Consider the following 21,272-nt stretch of genomic DNA (forward strand, 5'->3'; position numbering starts at 1 on the left):
TAGCCTATAAATTATGTCCATCACAAAGGATGTAGTTTTCCGTAGGTGAAAGAATTTTTAAAATCAGTTCCGTAGTTTTTTAATTTATTTAAAAAAAAAAGATTTTATAGTCCGGATTCCCTAGAACAATTTTTTTAAATTAATATTGTTACGGTACATGGTATACGGACACGTGGTCTATCTAGCGACAAACCAGCGAAGCTTACCGAGGGAGCACAGGCAACATAAATCCCCTACTCAATACTAGATGGCATCAGGTGCGCAAGTACATACTCGAACCTTCTAGAAAGGTCCAATGTTTGTTTACGTGTTTACCGTTTATTTGTTAGCGTGTTTACGTGTTTTAATTTAGACCTTATGACTGAGTCCATAAGGTCTAAATTAAATTCAACTTACTGCACTTATCGTAAGGACGGCAGTTTTATTGTGGTACATGCCCGAGCCTCCTAGAAAGTTCCCACGGTTGTTTACTTGTTTACGTGAATCGGGAAATTTCTGGAATTCGTCTCGCCATATAAAAAGAGCCGCAGGCAGGCCCGGCCAGTCAGTTCGTTTCGAGCTATCATCAAGGCGATTTCGGAGTGACAACAAGTGATCAATAGTGAGTGAACCAGTGGAACCTGCGACTTGGCTACGACCTAGGACAGTGATAGTGCTTAGTGATTGGACCTAGTGATTAGTGTTTGGACTTAGTGCTAAGTGTTGTGACCTAGTGTGTGCTTGTGTGACCTGGACTTAGTGAATAAAGTCTTCAAGAGAGTCAGCAGGTCTTTCTCTCCAAATCCTCGAACCCTAGCACGTAACAATATCAAGCAAATTTTTCGTCAGTAGCTTCATTTTGATAAGATGAACAACATTTTCCACTGAGAAAATTTTTGAAAGTGGTAGCTAGTATGGATTTGGTATGGATTGTTCCTTTTGTAGGACAATCTTACTCTTAAATTAAATAACTATGTATTAACCTATCAAATATACGGGTTTCGTACTGCAGTGATAGAGTGAAGGTAGAGAAAATAGTGTTTTTTGTATGAGAGTCCCCCTTAATTATTTATTTTATTTTAATTTTATTATTAAATATAAAAGTAAATATTATATAACTAAGGATTTTGTGAAAATTTAAAGTGTCTACACGTTGCCATTATGGATTACGAGCCAAAAGGCAAAAAAAACACGTTTGTTGTATGGGAGCCCCACTTAAATATTGACTTTATTTTGTTTTTAGTATAATAACCAGAAACACACAATCTGTGAAAATTTCAGAAGTCTAGCTATAGCGGTTCTTGAGATACAGCCTGGAGACAGACAGACGGACAGACATCGACGTCTCAGTAATAGGGTCCCGTTTTTAACCTTTGGGTACAGAACCCAATAATTAACAAAACTTGGTTGTTAGGTATGAGGTATCAAAATTCAAAACTATCGAGTAACGAGTAACGATACAATAGTAACGAGTACTAACAGTTAAAGTAACGAATACATACGGGTACGCTTTTTTCGTTACTTTTACAGCTCTACTGGACTGAATAAAACGGACGAGCTTGGCGGCTTACGGGCTTTTTGGAAGATTCGCGTGTGATAGATAGTTCGAGGTGATAATATTGTTTTCGTTAGCTTTACCCTATTAATAAATAATCAGAATTTATATTACAGGTTTAATTTAATTATCTTTTTTTATGATTTGTAATACTTATTTCATTATTATTTAAATAAATATCTGTTGTGTCTGTTAGTAGGCGCAAACACTCTCTGCGCTTACTAAGCATCCGTCGTTAACAGGTAGTTAGTAGACTAGGCTAATTACATTCTGACTTTATGGTTCAAATTAAAATAAACTATAAAACGTATCTTTTTTCTTTAACTACGTAAAATACGAGTACAATTAGGTAAAAGTTGAGCGAATTAACCTTTGTAGACAGTAACATAATTAATTAGGAGTGACTCGGGCTGAATGACAAAAAACCCCCGAAATGAAACTCTCAGAGTCGCCAGCTCATTGTAGGATTAGTAGTAGGGCTGCCACGTCACTGTTTCTGTCTCCTGAATATAATATATTTCGCAGCTGTGTACTATAGCCCGGTCACTGAACAAGTAAAAATTTAGAATTTTCATCGCCTCTTGACCTTTTAGTTGTTTTTTTTTTCAATAATTTAATCTGCAATTATTGATTTTATAATTACTAGATGTTCCGCGCGGCTTCGCCCGCGTAATTTAGGAATGTCACGGAAACCGCACATTTTCCCGCAAAAAAAAAACCTATGTCCTTTCACGTGGCCTATTCTTAATGTGTGCCAAATAGCATAAACATTGCTCCAGTAGTTTCTTAACATAATAAGCAATTTCCTCCGTTTTTTCCACATTTTCCTCTATTTCTTCGCTCCTATTAGTCTTAGCGTAATAAAATATAGCCTATAGCCTTCCTCGATAAACGAACTATCTAACACTTAAAGAATTTTTCAAATCGGACCAGTAGTTCCTGAGATGAACGCGTTCAAATAAGTAAGCCCTTTCAAATAATTTCCTCAATTTTTTCCACATTTTCCTCTATTTCTTGGCTCCTATTAGTATTAGCGTGATAAAATATAGCCTATAACCTTCCTCGATAAATGGGCTATCTAACACTGAAATATTTTTTTAAATCGGACCAGTAGCTCTTGAGATTAGCGCGTTCAAATAAGCCCTTTCAAATAATTTCCCACGTTTTTTCCACACTTTCCTCTATTTCTTCGCTCCTATTAGTCTTAGCGTGATAAAATATATCCTATAGCCTTCCTCGATAAATGGGCAATCTAACACTGAAATAATTTTTCTAATCGGACCAGTAGTTTCTGAGATTAGCGCGTTCAAACAAACAAACAAACTAACAAACTCTTCCACTTTATAATATTAAAAAAATAATATTAGTATAGTATAGATAACCATATAATAAAATTATGTCTACAGTAATGAACAATCTACGTGGGTCAGATCAATCAAAGACAAATATAATGTTTGAAGATCATAATCTTATACTTTATAATTGGCTTTATGTTATCTACTATTGTAATCTTACTGTGATTTCTGTAAGTTTTCCGAAAAAAAAATGGGTAACATATTATTACCTATACTAATCCTAACTAAAATGTCAAATACGAAAATGTATCTGTCTGTCTATTACCTCTTCACGCCCTAACAACCGATTTTCCGAAATTTGGTATGGAGATTGGAGATATTTTGAGTCCCGGGAAAGGAGTTGAAAGGACGTACGATAGTTTTTATCCCGGAAAAGTGTACCAATTTTGGCGCAAGAGAGTTGCGGGCATCATCTAGTTTTTATAAAGGATAGTACCTAAATAACAAATACATAATTTATTATTTCAATAATTTTAGTACCATTGAGAAAGTTGATTCCTATGCAATTGACAGACCAACGTTATTTGGTCGAATATGTCAATTCAATGTTAATTGTGATCTGTCAGCTGGGTTTGACGTAACGCAACCGAACAACTTAGGTCCCCGATTTGCATAGGAATCAACTTCTCTGATAGTACCTGACTTGACAATTCAAGAAATAGTGAGAGCAATTTGGTATAAATGAAATAAATATTGAAAGAAAATATGCTTGAGTATTGAAAAAAGAATAAAAATAAAATCTCAGGTCATAGCCGCAGCTCCATTAATAAGATCAAGGATCTAGAGCTAGAACACTAGGCAAATCACAGATGTACTGTAGACACGGCAAGTCGAAACAAAAAAAAATACTTTGGAGCTTACGTGGCAATTTTTACACTCAAGGTGTACTACTGACGTAGACGGCTTTCCTTCATTGTATGTTACTTGATTGTATTGTACCATCGAGGAAATTGATTCCTAAGCAGTTGACAGACCCGCGTCATTTGGTCGGCTTATGTCAATTAAATGTTATCTGGGATCGGTCGGATGGGTTTGACGTAACGCGACTACTTAGGTCCTCCATCTACCTAGGAACCAACTTCTCTGATAGTCTCTGATAATGTCACTCGTCAGAATACAACGCATAATCATCGTTAAAACAGTAACCCTGACGTACCCTACAGGGTACACGTCATACACGTTTCGAACACTATACAAGCAGTACCGAATTTATATTTTTTATGAGAGTAGGCCCCCCTTTTTTCGTCGTTCCAATATGTGCGTAATCTGTAGGTCGGTAGACGCTGCCGCCCCCCTTGGAAGCTGCCGCCATTAGGCCGTGGTCAATAATGGCCTATTTATAAATCTGGGGCTGTATACTAGCCAGTACGAATTGACAAAAAGCACTGGCCAGTTTACTGTTTAAAGTTTGCAAACACACCTTATTTTTTGTTCCATTATTTTTCTGCGATATATGTATATACATATACGTCGTGCCATATCCTGAGTTTTTAAATCTTTGAGGCAAATAGATGAACCCCGGCCGGGAGATAACTTAGCAAATTTCATTTACAGTAAACGTTTCCACTCGCACAAATTGTAGAATATTAGTTTTAAATAGCAGCGCTGGACGAAAATTGACAAGCATTGCACTAAACTCAACTAGCCTTGACTATAACTAGTAGGCTAGTTGCGGTAGGTTTCACCGTTCCACCAACTTTACCTTAAGCGGAAAGTGGAGCACATTGGTACGGTTTTAGTGGTACTCCCACATACCAGCAGATGTCCTCAATCCGATTGCACTTTTCTGCAAAATGCACAGTTATTTTCACCATTTTGCAGTTTACTTTTGTAGCCTACTGCCTACAGACAAATTTCTTAGGTAAATTGTTAGGTACTATCAGTGAAGACTGAAGAAGAGAGAAGGCAGATGGCGGACCTATGTAATTCGCGTTAAGTCAAACCCATCAGACTCGATGGTACGGTGGTGTAACTATCGCTAAAAATAATTTCCAACTGATATTTTAAGGTTTTTTTTATGAAATAAGGGGGCAAACGAGCAAACGGGTCGCCTGACGGAAAGCAACTACCGTCGCCCATGGACACTCGCAACATCAGAAGAGCTGCAGGTGCGTTGCCGGCCTTTTAAGAGGGAATACGCTCTTTTCTTGAAAGTTTGCAGGTCGTATAAGTCCGGAAATATTACTGGTGACAGTTTGTTCCAGAGTTTTACAGTGCGCGGTAGAAAGGTTGCGTTATATCCCTTGAACAACCTGCGCTGCGTAATCAAAATCGGAAAACAAGATGTATCACGTCATCCATATTATGCAAAAGAGCTTCAGGATTTAAGATTTCCCTAATGCTGTTGATGTTTGGGCTCTGTTTAATATTTAGTAGATTGCTCGTGTAATTTTGTAAACATTCGCGCATACATTGTAATTTTAGTCGGATTTGCTCAATTTACCCTTGTTTACTCGCAGTGTCAGAAGTAATTTGGCGTGAACAAGGCCGCGTCACTATTCCATAAAGGAGGCGCGACGCGTCGCGTCGGGTGGTGGCGGGAAACGTCATTAATTAGAACAGTATCGCGTTTCAAACGCTAACGCAAATTACAAGGTACCATCGAAGAAATTGAATCATAGACAGTTGCCGGTCCCTCGTCATTTGGTCAGATTATGTCAATTCAATGATGTGTGAGTATGTCGTGTATGCTGGATTTGACATAACGCAACCAAATTACGTAGGTCAACCTATGAATCAACTTCTCTGATAATACATTCTCGGTTAATGTTATCAATTTTCGGGAATTCCAAATACAAATATCATATCCATTCAAACCTACAACAAACATATCATAAAGATTCGTTCAAATGACAATGATTAGCTTCTAACCGGTACCAGTTTATGCTCAGTGGAGCACACATAGCTGAAATAATCATCACCGTATATCGCCTTCCGGTCCGAGATGAGGCGTCACGATTCCGATTAGCGTACGTTGCAACGTTCCCTACGTTGCATATCAACAATACTAAACAGCTCAAAGTGATACGTAACGACCCCTTTCCTAGTCGATATATTACAAACTTGACCATAATCGGATCATTGGATTCAATATTGTTTAACTCATTATCGAGCAAAATGAAACTACTTATTAAAATTTGTGAGGCAAAATTAAACCACGGCTCGACCGCAGAAAAGTCGGAGTGAAGCGTTATTGCCTACTAGAGGTACCCACATAATCCTCTTAATATCTTAAAGGAGTACGATTTAAAATACAAGATGAATTTCATGAATAATTTAGCTCGGAGGACGGAGAGGAACATTTTTCTAAAGCTCAAATCCAATTTTGTACTATAGGAGACAATTCCACGCTACTAAAAGCGGGAGAGGAGGAAATTACATATCAAGTACACTACTTGCAATCGGGTACTACTCTATTCGCTCCGCGTTCGTAAAATAGATTACCTACTGTGAAAAGTTTGTCAAACATGTGGATTGCAAGTCTTGTTTTGTGCTGGCTTCGTATAAAGTAAAAGAAACATAGAGTTGAGTTTTAAACATTTCTTATCAGTAAAGATGCATTAAAGTTTTTCGATTTTTATATTAATAAATAATAATAATAATAACGTTTATTTAACAACAAGACATCACATTACACTAGAGTAAAACGATACACATTACATATTTACAATACACAAAGAAAAATAAAAAAATAAAAATTATCATAATCACATTATTATTTCTATTTTAAAGGTTTAGACCTTAGGTGAATATCAAATATATCACGATAACAACATTAACAACGTGATCCTCTTATATTGATACTTCATGGTTATAACATTTTGTAAATCTGTAATTTTTCTACTTTATACCTATTTAATATACTGCATGTGCCACCTAAGTATCGAAAGGTAAATATTACTGGTTAAATGGTAGTCATAGTATTTGCAAATCTTTTGTACATTTAATATTATTTTTAACAAAAAATTAAAACCGACTTCCAAGGTAAAAACAATAATAATATGAACTAAAAAGTATTAAATAACCCTTACTCTATATTAGTGCCTTTTTCCGAATTCGGCTAAACCTCAACTATTTCTGTACTCAAACTTCATCATTTTGAAGTCGGTATCAGATAACTGAATCTTCAGTCTGTCAGAATATTTGAAACTTTTGGAACTGGCACCGACTTCAAAATTATGAAGATTAAGCTATAATCTATATTATTGTATTGTTTTATTAAAATCCGTTCAGTAGTTTTTGCGTGAAAGAGAAACAAACATCCATACATACATACATCCATACATACATCCAAACTTTAACAAAAAATTAAGTGCCGAATCGCTGCCGAACTATACGCTCGACTCGGCTTGACGGAAGTTCGGCTCGCGACGGAATTTCGGCATAGTGTATCGTCCATCGCATTCCGTCCGTATTTTGTATGCGTTTGAAACGCGGAATTTACGCCGGCGTAAGTCAGCCTAGTGTTTTAGACACGGCCATTCCCAATATTTGATCTATCTCTGGTTTTGCCCTACTAAAGATAAGAATAGCTCACATTAGACATTAGAGACATATATTTTATGTCAATTGTGAGCTATTCCTATCTCTAGTAGGGCAAAACCAGAGATAGATCAAATATTGGGAACGGCCGTAACAGATTAAAATTGTATAAACATTAAACTTACATAGGAATTCAATCTGTATATTTATGTTAATAAGGTGCAAAATCGTGGAAATATAAATAAAAAAAACAATTACGAAGTATTTTTTTACTCATAAATGCGATTATGTTTCTTATTCCTATTACGATATAGATTGTTTTTCAGTTTCCTTTCAATTTATACTAGTGTATTATCGAAGCAGCTTACTTCTCAGAAGGAATGTCAAATGTGTGTCTTACGTTCTGGAGTTAAGGTTGAATTTGTTATGTTAAATTTTGGTGACATTGGTGATGGTGACCCTGACGTGGTAATGATGATGATGATGATGAATGTAATTTGCATAGTAGCATATGCTTTCAGTTCTTAAAACAACGCCGAAACCACCAAACTTGTATCTATTAGGAATCTTAGTATCTTCGGAACTATAGTATACCTTGGTGCCAAATCTTGTGTTTTGGTAGCATATGCTTAGGAAACTTCTCATAAAATCAAAATCACCATATGTTTCCTTATAAATTTTGAGGAGTTCCCTCGATTACTCCTGGATCCCATCATCAGGTCACCATTTTTGTGAACATGGTACCAAATTGGAGTAAAACCTAATACAACAAAACAAAAATTTTGAAAATCGGTTCACAAACGGCGGAGTAATTGTTGAACATACAAAAAAAAATTAAAAAAAAAAACTCCACAGCCGAACATATAACCTCCTCCTTTTTGGAAGTCGGTTAAAAACTATGTTTTCATATAATGTTTGGACCGCATTGTGGTATTACTAAGCGCTCAATCTTCCCCGTCTGTGTGCGTGTGTTTGTGCCAATCATTTTATCTCAGAGCCCGAGTAAAATCGATAGTGGATCCCAGCATTTCAAAACTTAATAGGATGGGTCATGACGTTTGGACAGAATTTTTCATACAAGGGCTTTGAAGTCACCCAATTCGACCTTTTAACGTTTTATGTACGAATAAAACGTACTTTTACGTACTTTTACTTTAAATACGTTTTCCGCCCATCATGAATAAATTAAAGACTTGACGTTTATTGTGCATACTTTAGACAGCGTGTACATTGTACAATCATAGTGGCGATGATGACTCTCCATAATAGGCCAACGTAAAATGTAGAATTGGGGCCACAGACGAAAAAAAACAAAAATAGCTTCAACAGCGACATAAAAAGGTTAAATAAATTATGTTTATAACATTTACACGTACTAAGGCAAAATAAATACGTCTGTAGCTTATAATATTATAACGTACCGTAATTCTCTCCGAGTATCGTATTAAATCATTTTTAAATTACAGGGAGCGTCTCTAAAGGTTTACGTTGGCTCAAGTGAAGTTTGTAATTTGTATATCTGGCGCTGGAGCTAAGAACACGTTGACATTTGAAAAGTTTAGCAACAGGTAAATAAGACGCTCTGAAGGATTTGAGACTCTAACATCACCGGCATAAGAGATAGTTTTGTTCACCGAGGGCAATAAATTAGGGTGTAATACCTAAATTACTCGGTGATAAACAAGGATTTAAAATCCCAGCTTGAATTTCGAATACAAAATTATTTTATCCCGTAATTCTGTTGCCAACCCAAAGTTCTTGAAATCCAAACGTGTCAGTGCCTTAATCCGTAGCTAGTAAAATAAATAAATAATATTTCCTTTTACTCGAATTAACTAATGTAGGTATAAAATATTATGTTTTAGTTATAATGGTTATAGGTATAAGTTTTAAAAAGTTTATTAATACAATTATTTGTACTCCGAAAATAATTTATAAATTATACAAAATTTTGTTGTATTTCGGATTCACTAATTATTATTTATTCATGAACATATTTAACTGTCAAATGAAGCTTATTGAGTTAGTTGTTAGCACCGAATATTTTGCGGGATTGTTATTTTCATTAAATTGCATATAAAATTTTATTAAGTTTAAGTTTGACGGGGGTGACTTAATCACTAAGTGATCAAACCCCCTTAATAATAAAGATTAAAAAAAAAAGTTTAAGTTTGCGAATATATATGTGCTGAAAGACGACATCGTTTCCATTGTGCGATTCCATTATGCAATGCCAACCATTAAATAATATCCTTTGTTTCAATATCATGCAAGTAAAATAACGAAGAAAGAATTTCACACAAAAATGTATTGGTTAAACTCAAAGAAGTAAAATTAAAAAAATATTATAGTATTATACCTACTCAAAATCATAACTAATTAGGTAGATACTACCCTCGAAATAATCACTACGTCATACAATCACCAATCTAGGAGTTAAAATTTTACAGACATTAGAAAAAGGGCTCGCTTTTTAAGATTTGATTAAAAATTTCCATTAAACCTAACAAAGGGCCGGATGGAGTAGGGGTCATTATTTTCGGCGGTGATACATTAATGTAGGTCGGTCCCTTCCTGGCCCTCACTGTCGCGACTTCGATATTTGTCGCCAAAATAAGACGAACGAGATCAATACTCCGCGCCGGGCCCTTTGTAATAAATAACGGCCCTTCGCAATAAATAATATTCGTAGCGGCCCTAATAAACGTCAGTGGACCGTGGGATCAATCTGGATTAATTAAATATGTGCTCGAGATTTTGATAAACTTAGGCCAAACTGCGCCAGTCTAGGTTTGAGTTAATCGTGAATAAAATGTCATGTTGGTATCTTAACTGTTCATTTTTAATTCTTTAACAGATCATTTAACGACGGTTCCCAATATTTGATCTATCTCTGGTTTGGCCCTACTAGATATAGAAATAACTCACATTAGACATTAGAATGTCAATTGTGAGCTATTCCTATATCTAGTAGGGCAAAACCAGAGATAGATCAAATATTGGGAACGGCCGTAAGACGACATCTAATAATGGAAAACAATTGTGAAATATTATAAATATGATCCAAAAAAAAATAAAAATAATAATAATATTTATTGCGGGCGTTTTCGTCTCACTCAAAATAAGTAAACTATTTTGGTATCATGCAAAGTATAGCGACGTACCAGCTAAATTTTAAGAGAGTTCTAACTCTCAGATATCAGCATTTTTGGGCATGGTACCTTATTTTTTACTAACTCAATCATACAGATGCAAATGGCCCTAAAAAGTGTCTGTGACATACGTAGATTGATAAACATACATAAAGAATATGTTATAAGGGTTCCGTTGTTTGCCATTTGGCTACGGAACCCGAAGGCTGTTTGCACACGGCGTTTGCACATTGCGTTTTTCGCCGCCGCGGCGCGTTTATGGGTCCGACTAGTCTCGTACTATGTTTGTTGAAAACTGCGGCACCGCTCGCCACCGCCGCCGTGTGAAAAGGGCACATAGAAATACAAGGATGAGTGTGTAAACACGCTAAAAGGAGAAAATTAGTTGATATTATGTCAAAAGCAAATACAAAATCGTAATATTATTTTAATATTATATTCAGCTCTAAAAATTACAAAATGCGAGTTGTTCAGTGATAGTAAAGAGCTGGACTCAAAATGCATTACTAAAAAATGTTCCCTTTTCACATTCCTCACTTCAAGTCACGTTCGACATATTCCTATTTCTCCGTGAAGCGCGGCAAAAAGAAAAAAAATCTGTACTGCCAATAAACGTACGACGAACCCCCACAGACAGGTGTGTGGAACTGTTTAAGTGAGATTAATGATCCGTGCCGACTTCGTGCCAGGGCGGCGCAACCTTTTAACACGAAATATGCCATGTTGCCTCCTCAGGTGAAGAATAAAGCTTTTTAAATTTTCGCGCGAAGCTCCCGCTTGTAACGTTAAAATCAGATATTTCGTTTTTACCATAAAATAATTGAAAATTTTTAGCACGAACATAAAGAAGTTACGATGATACTGGAACTGGATGAACTGCTCGCAGCTGTATTGACGTAGAAATTAGCTTGCCACGTGGTCGGGGATAAAAACCAACTTACGTCCTTTCCTGAAACTTCCAATCCATACCATATTTCATCAAAATCGATAAGAAGGCATAGTAATATATATTAAATAATTAAGACGTATGTATGAAATGCGCAAAGGGATTCTAGGATTCGTAGCAGCCGCGTAGCTCAGTACTACGAGGTGCTACGAGGTGCTACGAGGTGCATCTGTAAAAACCCTTATCTAGGAGCCACGCTCCATTTCCTACGCAAACAAAATAATGCCTACATTTCACTTCACATCGCATGTTACTCGTATTACTTACCAAGATAATTAACTGTGATTTTGATTATTTTTTATTTTATATTGTATTTTTTTTGACAAATTTTTATTATATATTTATTTTATTTAAATATACATAATTTTAACTTTAAAATTTTAATTTAATTTTTTATTGCTTAATCATTTTATATTTTAAATGTATTGTAATTTTAATGTAATGACTATAATGATAATGTAACGAAATTTTCAAACATTATTTTCAAATGTAATGTTATGGGTCGCAGAAGCCTGAAATAAATGATTTTATTTTTATTTATTTATATTTAATTATCTTCGTTTTCCGTGTTTTTGGCCGTGTTTAGGAACTTTATGAAGCCAGCCTGCCTAGCATACGCCAACGAGATAATTAAAAACTACTCGTCTCATAATGTCAAAATCTCGACATTATCTCGACAAAACTCTATAAAAATGTGTTATTTCGATGATAGATCTACGCGAGAAATAATGTTTGTCATGCTAGGGTCAATAGAGATGAAGATACAAACCATTAAACATCGAGAAAACATGTAGAGTGAGATATCTCGTTGGCGTATGCTAGGCAGGCTGGTCACCAAACAGATAAATCTTCTAGTGGAACTTGTGGGGACAAGTCAGCATTCTATATGTGCACGAGTGAAAGGTGCAAGTGACTGGTCAATATGCAAGTGTTTTTATCCGCCTTCCTAATGTAGTGTATTTAATTAATTATTTATAGTCTTATTAAAAGAACCGAGTTGAAACTTGAAACGTTAATGATTATTATTATTGTCTTATACTTTTTTTATACCTTACTTGTCTTACTACTTTTTACTTTTAACAATCTCGTACATTAAATCTATACAGGGTGTAACAAAAATAAGTGATAATACTTTAGGGTGTGTACGTGTTCCTTGTAGAGATTCTATTCCCTTCCCTTCCCTTCCCTACCCTATTCCCTCTTAAATGGTCGGCAACGCACTTGCAGCTCTTCTGATGCTGCGAGTGTCCATGGGCGATGGAAGTTGCTTTCCATCAGGTGACCCGTTTGCTCGTTTGCCCCCTTATTACATAAAAAAAAAAAAAAAAAAAAAGAGAGAGTTCACTGTGAAAGTAGCAGCGCTGAAAGACCAAAAATTTTTTTTCACTTTTGTATGGGGAAACTCGTGACGCTCGGGCCCTTGCCCATACAAAAGTGAAAAAAAAAATTCTTTCAGCGCTGCTACTTTCACAGTGAACTCTCTACAAGGAACACGTACACACCCTAAAGTATTATCACTTATTTTTGTTGCACACTGTATAAAACTCAAAGGTGACTGACTGACATGGTGATCTATCAACGCACAGCCTAAACCACTGGACGGATCGGGCTGAAATTTGGCATGCAGGTAGATGTTATGACGTAGGCATCCGCTAAGAAAGGATTTTGATAAATTCCAACCCCGAAGGATTAAAATAGGGGATGAAAGTTTGTATATAATAATACTTTTTAACGCGAGCGAAGCCGCGGGCAAAAGCTCGTATAATATAATATTACTAGAATAGTAATACTAAATATCCGAACGAGGAACGTTCGCCGATCTATAATATGTACTAATAACCGTCGTTACAGAAACCTATCTATCGGTTGAGAGCTTCTCCAAAATTATGCATTAAAATGTATGCTTTGACCGTCCACACTGATTTGCATCTTGACACCACCGAATAAGCGGCCCTGTTCTGCAATACGGCATGGTTAAATTAACTGCCGCTTGTGACCAATTGCCTTAGAATTTGTTTATTAGTTTGCCCAGTGGATCCAACAAGGCATCACCCCGAAAATCTTTATTCATTTTTCCGTGTTGAAAACTCCACAAGTAGGTACTTTTCCCAGGACTGAATTTCACTTTAATCTGTTTAGCGGAGCAAAAGTGATAAAGAGACACACTCGCATTTCTACATATAGACTTATGTCTTCTAATACACACTAGAATACCCGGTGAACTTCGTTTCACTCCCCTCCTAATATAAACCTTCCCTGGACTTCCACGGATATTTCAAGACAAAAATTAGCCAAATCGGTTCAGCCGTCCTTGAGTTTTAGTAAGACTTACAAAATTGTAAAGTCATTTTTATTTGTATAGATTATTACTAGATTTGTACAGTTGCGGCAAAATTCGTTTATCGCGCGGGAATAGTACATTTTACCGGGATAAAAAGTATTCAATATGCTTTCCCGGGATTCAAAGTAACTCTATACCATCTTATTTCATCAAAATCGGTTCAGCGGTTCGGGTGTGAAGATGTAACAGACAGACAGACAAACTTTTGAATTTTTTATATTAGTAAGGATGTACTATCAGAGAAGTTGATTCCTATGCAAATCGGGGACCTAAGTAGTTTGGTCGCGTTACGTCAAACCCAGCTGACAGATCACAATCAACATTGAATTGACATAATATTCGACCAAATAACGTTGGTCTGTCAATTGCATAGGAATCAACTTCCTCGATGGTACATTTTCAATATTTCTGTCGTATGTAAAACAGCGCGATGTTCACACAACAGTGATTAACTCAATTTGTAATGTTCCATTTTGTATTGTATTTGTGTACATCAGTGGGACGGAGCGTTATTATACCGAGTGGGGACAAAAGGCGCGTAGCTGAGCGAACTAATAGGGCTTCAGTCCTAGCTTATCGGCTTACTTGTGTCGTCGAGCGAACTCCACGAACCACTAACAATCATATCTCAATTTCCACTCAGGTTAGTATTTGGCGATGATTGATAACCGATGATCGCATAACTCATATCAACTATAGAGTCATTGATTCAATTTATTTTATTTTATTTTACTACTTATACAAATTAAAGTACAGAAGAAGTTATAGAAGCTATCAGCTATATATAGTGGCGATAACCTAATGGCTTTTCTACGCATTTAGTGCCTGCGGCCTGCGTTATACACACCAAAGTTTAAATAATACTAGCTATTTGACCGAGCTTCGCTCGGTATTCGATAAAACACGAAAAATTTCATGAAAATCGTTTTATGATATAAAATCGTTATATAATATTAATATATATATATATATATATATATATATATATATATATATATATATATATATATATATATATATATATATATATATATATATACAGGGTGTAACAAAAATAAGTGATAATAATTTAGGGTGTGTATGTGTTCCTTATAGAGAGTTCACTGTGAAAGTAGCAGCGCTGATAGACCAAATTTTTTTCACTTTTGTATGGGCAAGCGCCCGAACGTCACGAGTTTCCCCATACAAAAGTGAAAAAAAAATTTGGTCTTTCAGCGCTGCTATTTTCACAGTGAACTCTCTATAAGGAACACATACACACCCTAAAGTATTATCACTTATTTTTGTTACACCTTGTATATAATTGGAAACTCGGAATCGCCTAAAGTTTTTGCTCGTTTAAAGATATCTTATATGGGGAGCCTAATCAAATCCTGCCTGTACTTATCCGGTAACTGTAACTAGGAGGTTCCGGGGGAGACTCCGGAACGAAGCGCGTCACGTAGCCGTCAATACGTGACAAAGTGTAGTTTTAAGTATATAATAATAATAATAATATTATGTATGTTAGTCCTTAAGGTATTTATTATAGTAATAATATGTATGTTAGTCTGTAAGGTAATTGTATTATGGGCCTCTAGATGCCTGAAATAAATGGTCAAATAAAAATAAAAAATTATGACGACGTTAAAAAAATGTTAACTGTAGTCAGGGCCCAATCTAGCTATTTAGCTGCCCCAGGCCATCCCCAGAGACCCCAGGCAATGATTATAATTTTCGCCGCCATTAACATATTGAAAACCATAATATAAGGAATGAGCTTATAGTTTTGTTGGGGGATAAAGGAGGGAATAATTAAAAGTAAAGTATAGTTACTTAAATATTTCCACTATCCAACCTAAATTAGGTTGGAAGGTAAAATTCTTAAACGTGGTTGATGGCTATAATGGCTAGGTTGGAGGATACGAATAAGTCAATTCTGCCGCCCCTCATTTTTTGCCGCTCTGGGCAAATGCCCGGCTCGCCCCCCTTAGGTCGGGCCCTGACTGTAGTTTAAGCCTATTGCCCTCTACAGCTGGTCATTATAATATCAGAAAGTATTCATTACTGATGATTTATGTTACTTATTTAACAATTGAAGTCTGAACCCGATCCTCATTTGTAATAATGGGTCTACAGACACTAGCAACTTAGGAATTGTATTTTAAGGGTCCTTTGCCAAGTTCACTGACCTTACAGCAACAATTTATCGCTTCGCACGCCAGTTTTAGTGATGTTAGCCGATTTTATGAATAACTAGTGATCGGCATGCATTGTGTTAAACTTAACTCGGAAATAAAAATTTTGACGCTCCGACGCGGAAATCGAACTCGTAATTTCCGAGTCGAGAACTTTACTGAGTACCACTGGACCAAAGAGGTTGAGAACAGGCAAAACAGGTAAAAACTAATACTTTATTTTATATAGATACTTTATTTTTTATATATAATATAGATACTTTATTTTTTATTTTATATTGCTTGTAAAATGTTATTTTGTGTTAATTATTACGAATAACCTGATCTATATTTTTACGTTACTGATGAGATTATTCAACGTATATATTATGAAGTTTGGGCGTGTTTTTATGTATGACTTATGCATTCACTCGCAACGCTCCGAACGCCTCCGTGGTCTAGTGGTTGAGAGCGTCGCTCTCGACTCCGGAGGTCGTGGGTTCGAATCCCGCGTTGGAAACATGTTATTTCCAAGTTTGGTTAGGACAATGCAGGCTGATCACCTGATTGTCTGACAAGTAAGATGATCCATGCGTCGGATGGGCATGTAAAAAGTCGGTCCTGCGCCTGATCTCTCGCCAGTCGTGTCGGTCTTCCGTCCCACTGGGTTATGAGAGTAAAAGGAATAGAGAGTGCTCTTGTGTACTGCGCACACACTTGGGCACTATAAAATTACTCCTGCGTACCTGGCCTGCCTGGTTTCAATGAAACCGGCCACCGTCACCGAAACCGGTGTGGGGAGTATTATGCATTCACTGAGACATTTTCAAAATTCGACTCCCAAGAGGGTGAAAAGCGAGCAAAATCTTATCCATTATCTATTGCTTTAAAATTTTCCAAAAAAATAATATAGCTTCGTTAAAATTTATCCTTTCAATAAGTTGAAAGAAATGTATTGTTATAATGGGGTAATGTGCTGTTATTTCTAATATCAATACTTCTTTGAGGTACAAGTTGGAAGCCGGCTACATGTAGTTGCAGCAGACGACGTGTCACCGCGACGCTACTGGTTTCTATATAAATTTCTATATATAAGGGTTGATTCAGACCGCATCGCGACGCGAAGATGCATTTCTAAATTTATATTATGGATTTGACAGGTTCGGAAGACGTCTCACGCTCACGAAATCTGTCAAATCCATACAAATTTATGCCACGCAGCGTCTCGCCGCCCCTCGTCGCGTTGCGGTCTGAATTGACCCTTAGTATTGCTAGCTTCATGTTGCTAGCTGCGCAGGGTATTTCATATACAGTGTGTAACAAAAATAAGTGATAATACTTTAGAGTGTGTACGTGTTCCTTGTAGAGAGTTCACTGTGAAAGTAGCAGCGCTGAAAGACGAAAATTTTTTTTCACTTTTGTATGGGCAAAGGCCCGAGCGCCACGAGTTTCCCCATACAAAAGTGAAAAAAAATTTTGGTCTTTCAGCGCTGCTACTTTCACAGTGAACTCTCTACAAGGAACACGTACTAAAGTATTATCACTTATTTTTGTTACACCCTGTAGAATAATACATAGAGACCAGCTGTAGTGTCGCGACGACACGTCGTCGTCTGCTGCAATTTTTTGTAGCCGGCTTCCAACTTGTACCTTTATTTTTTGCATTAAAAGCGTTTTTTTTTACACAAGAAAATATGCATAAAAATTCAATTCGTTCCGCAGTAGCATCGTACAATTCGATTTTTAGTTTTCGTAGACACCTCTACAGTTCTAGTAGGTAGCCATGTGCACAGATTTTGTAGACACCACCTGCAGTACAGTTCTCGTAGTCTCTGTTATCGTAGGCGCCTGTACAGTGTTCATAGACACCTGTACAGATTACGTAGACAGCTGCAAAGTTGTCGCAAACAGTTGCACAGTTTTCGTTGACAGCTACACAGTTTTCGTATGTAACACCCTACGAATAATAAAAACTAAGGAAAAGTAACTCCGTCAAAAAACATGCTCCACAATACTTGTCAAAAAAGTGTACCTTAGGTACACATTTCAATACATTTGCAATATTTAGGTGACCTTGAGTGGTACCAGGCTGACGTTACAATATGACAGATCAAAAGGAACCAAATTTAAAACGTTAATAGTACGGGAGTTAGTTTTTATTATTCGTAGTATACACCTGAACATTTTTCACTCGAACGAAGTCGCGGGAAAAAGTCGGTTATTTAATAAAATACTTAAGCATTTGGTAAGAAGGATTTTTACGAGGTTCTACTTTGAGGATGAGAAATGGCACTTACATGAAAGTATCCTTTGAAGTTAAGAATATGAAAATTTGAAATTACAGAGTGACGCTGAATATATTATCAGAAATTTCACGCGAAGAAGAGACGAAATAAACTGTACTCAGAATCTTTCAAGTTTTAAGTAAAGAAAATAAAAAGCCTTGTAAATACCTTATTATATTACAATACTAATTAAAACGCATATTATTATGTAGAATATAATATGCTCAGCGCTATCTACAACATAATATTACCTGCAATTTTGTTTGCGCAGCAACATGTTATTTTTATTTTTAATGCAACTTTATATTTCTAGATTGATTAGACTGTTTGATTGAATTTTTTTTTTATGAAACAAGGGGGCAAATGAGCAAACGGGTCACCTGATGGAAAGCAACTTCCGTCGCCCATGGACACTCGCAGCATCAGAAGAGCCGCAAGTGCGCTGCCGGCCTTTTAAGAGGGAATAGGTTAATATAGTAAGGAAGGGAAGGGAATAGGGGAGGGAAGAGAGGGGAATAGGGTAGGGGATTGGGCCTCCGGTAAACTTACTCACTCGACGAAACACAGCGCAAGTGCTGTTTCACGCCGGTTTTCTGTTAGAACGTGGTATTTCTCCGGTCGAGCCGGCCCATTCGTGCCGAAGCATGGCTCTCCCACGTATTGAAATTACGTCGATTACGTTGATTAGATTGTTTGATTGATATCCTTTACAGAGTAGACTACTACGCGGGATAATTTTCATACTTTTGTATGAAAACGATCGATTTAAATTGTAGTCTTCATGTTGAAACGAAATGAAATGAAAAATCACATCCGAATAGGTTGTAACTTATTCAGTATTATTTGTAAAATAAAACTGTATAAGTTACAACTGGAAAGTCTATGATGGCTGCCACACCGTTAGTACATAATACGGTAATCTCTGATAACAAGGGACATACTCTTCTGATCAAGCAAAGTCTCGAACAATGTCTCAGTATAATGTGTAAGTGTATCTTACTCATCCTTACTCTTTGTCCTAAAACAAATAAGCTATATAGCATTTTTTCATCTACTAGGTGTCGGCCGCAACTACGTTACCCCAACATTCATTTAGTGCACTGGATTGGGGAACCGTACATTTTTCCGGGATTAGAAGTATCCTATGTGCTTTCCCGTGACTCTAAGTATCTCCATACAAATTTTCAGCAAAAGGGGTTAAGCGGTTTTAATAAAAGCGGTTCAGCGGCATGAAAAGGTAACAGACAGACACATTTTCGCAATTTATTAGTAATATGGATAAATTTTTCTTTCAATTTACATTGAATGACAAGATCCTGTGAAGCCGACACCGCGTCGACGACGAGATGAATATTCAACAATCGTTCACAGTTCAATTACTGGGCATCTGTCATTATGTCTATTCAGCTCGACAGTATATTATAATAATAGCTCCCACACCAGTTTCGGTGACGGTGGCGGATTTCATTGAAACCAGGCCAGCTACACAGGAGTAATTTTATAGTGCCCAAGTGTGTGCGCAGCACACAAGAGCACTCTCTATTACTTTACTCTCATAACCCAGTGGGACGGAAGACCGACACGACTGGCGAGAGATCAGGCGCAGGACCGACTTTTTACATGCACATCCGACGCATGGATCATCTTACTTGTCAGACAATCAGGTGATCAGCCTGCATTGTCCTAACCAAATTTGGAACAACAAGTTTCCAACGCGGGAATCGAACCCACGTCCGACCGACCGAGTCAAGAGCCGCGCTGTATACCACTAGACCACGGAGGCGCCAATTATTATTATATATTATATTATAAGTTATAAAATATATTATAAGTCTATGATTCAGCTAGCCGAGAGGCGAGAGAATAAAATGACCGATTATTGTATTTTCGTAATTTAATTTTTCGCTTAACTCAATATCCGGTAGTTTTCATTATTATGAAATTGACTATGTATGACCGTGTATCTTTCGCCTAGTGTTGCAAAATGGTTTATGTATAAACTCCTTATTTATACATTCATGTAATCAATAAAACTTTCATACATTTTATTATTTATTGCTTTATAAACTTTAAAAATGTACGTCAATCATAACGTTAAAAGCTAAAGCTATATTGTAGGCATAATTATTATTCGTAGAAATATTTGAATTTTTCCTTATGCCAATCTGAAGTATTTGCCTTTCATATCGATTTAAAGAAAAATCTCTTTCCTAAAAAAACACAAATCGACCAAGAAATTACAAAAGTTCCAAGAAAGAGCAGCGACCCTTGAGTCACTCCCTAAGCCTTATTTGTGTACACAAAGCCAGGCGGAGGACCCTCGACTTTCGAATTCGTCGAGCAAGCAAAATGTTGCCGTCTCTTTTTATTGCATCAACAAAATTTTATTAGAAAATTTGCCCCTTGAACAACCAGTAAAACTCGTGTTAAATAAAAGAGTTTCAAAAGATAACTTAACGCAGGGAAGAAGCATGACGTCATTACTCATGTTTAGTTACGTAGTAACTATCCTACTAATATTATAAAGGCGAAAGTTTGTAAGGATGTATGGATGTATGTATGGATGTTTGTTACTCTTTCACGCAAAAACTACTGAATGGATTTTAATGAAATTTTAAAACATTGATTCCCAAAGTGGTCCAGGTGGATCCCCAGGGGTCCACGGGAGCCCGACAAGGACCCTTGTGTGGAAAAAAAATGGGGGTCCACAAGTCGTTAACGGGGGTCTATAAAAAATTAAAAATGTATTTGGTGACCCGACTTGACTTCTCCTATGAATATAGGCAGCCAATGTCATAGGAAGCTCAGAAATTATATTCCTTATTATTCAGAAAGAGTGTGTCAAGAGTCAAGACTCGCCGACGCGATGCCGCGCTGCCCGCCCGCCTAGAAAGTCGTGTCTGAAATCCGCCTATAGCCTTGCTAGCTACGCGGAAACTACGTGCTAGAACTCAAATCTATATCGTGGAAACGCCACTTTTCTGAATAATTACTCAAGTGATGTCATAGACGTGCCATTAA

General features: G+C 36.6%; 1 long non-coding RNA gene across 1 annotated transcript; it reads left to right on the forward strand.

Annotated features, from left to right (window-relative positions):
• The first annotated feature begins 909 nt into the window (after positions 1 to 909).
• Positions 910 to 7,355, forward strand: LOC121728859. Its single transcript, XR_006035878.1, has 3 exons — positions 910 to 977; positions 6,062 to 6,065; positions 7,345 to 7,355. It is a non-coding gene; the product is annotated as an uncharacterized LOC121728859 (long non-coding RNA).
• The last annotated feature ends 13,917 nt before the right edge of the window (positions 7,356 to 21,272 follow it).

The sequence above is a fragment of the Aricia agestis genome, chromosome 1 (assembly GCF_905147365.1).
Source record: "Aricia agestis chromosome 1, ilAriAges1.1, whole genome shotgun sequence".
Classification (NCBI taxonomy): Eukaryota; Metazoa; Arthropoda; class Insecta; order Lepidoptera; family Lycaenidae; genus Aricia; species Aricia agestis.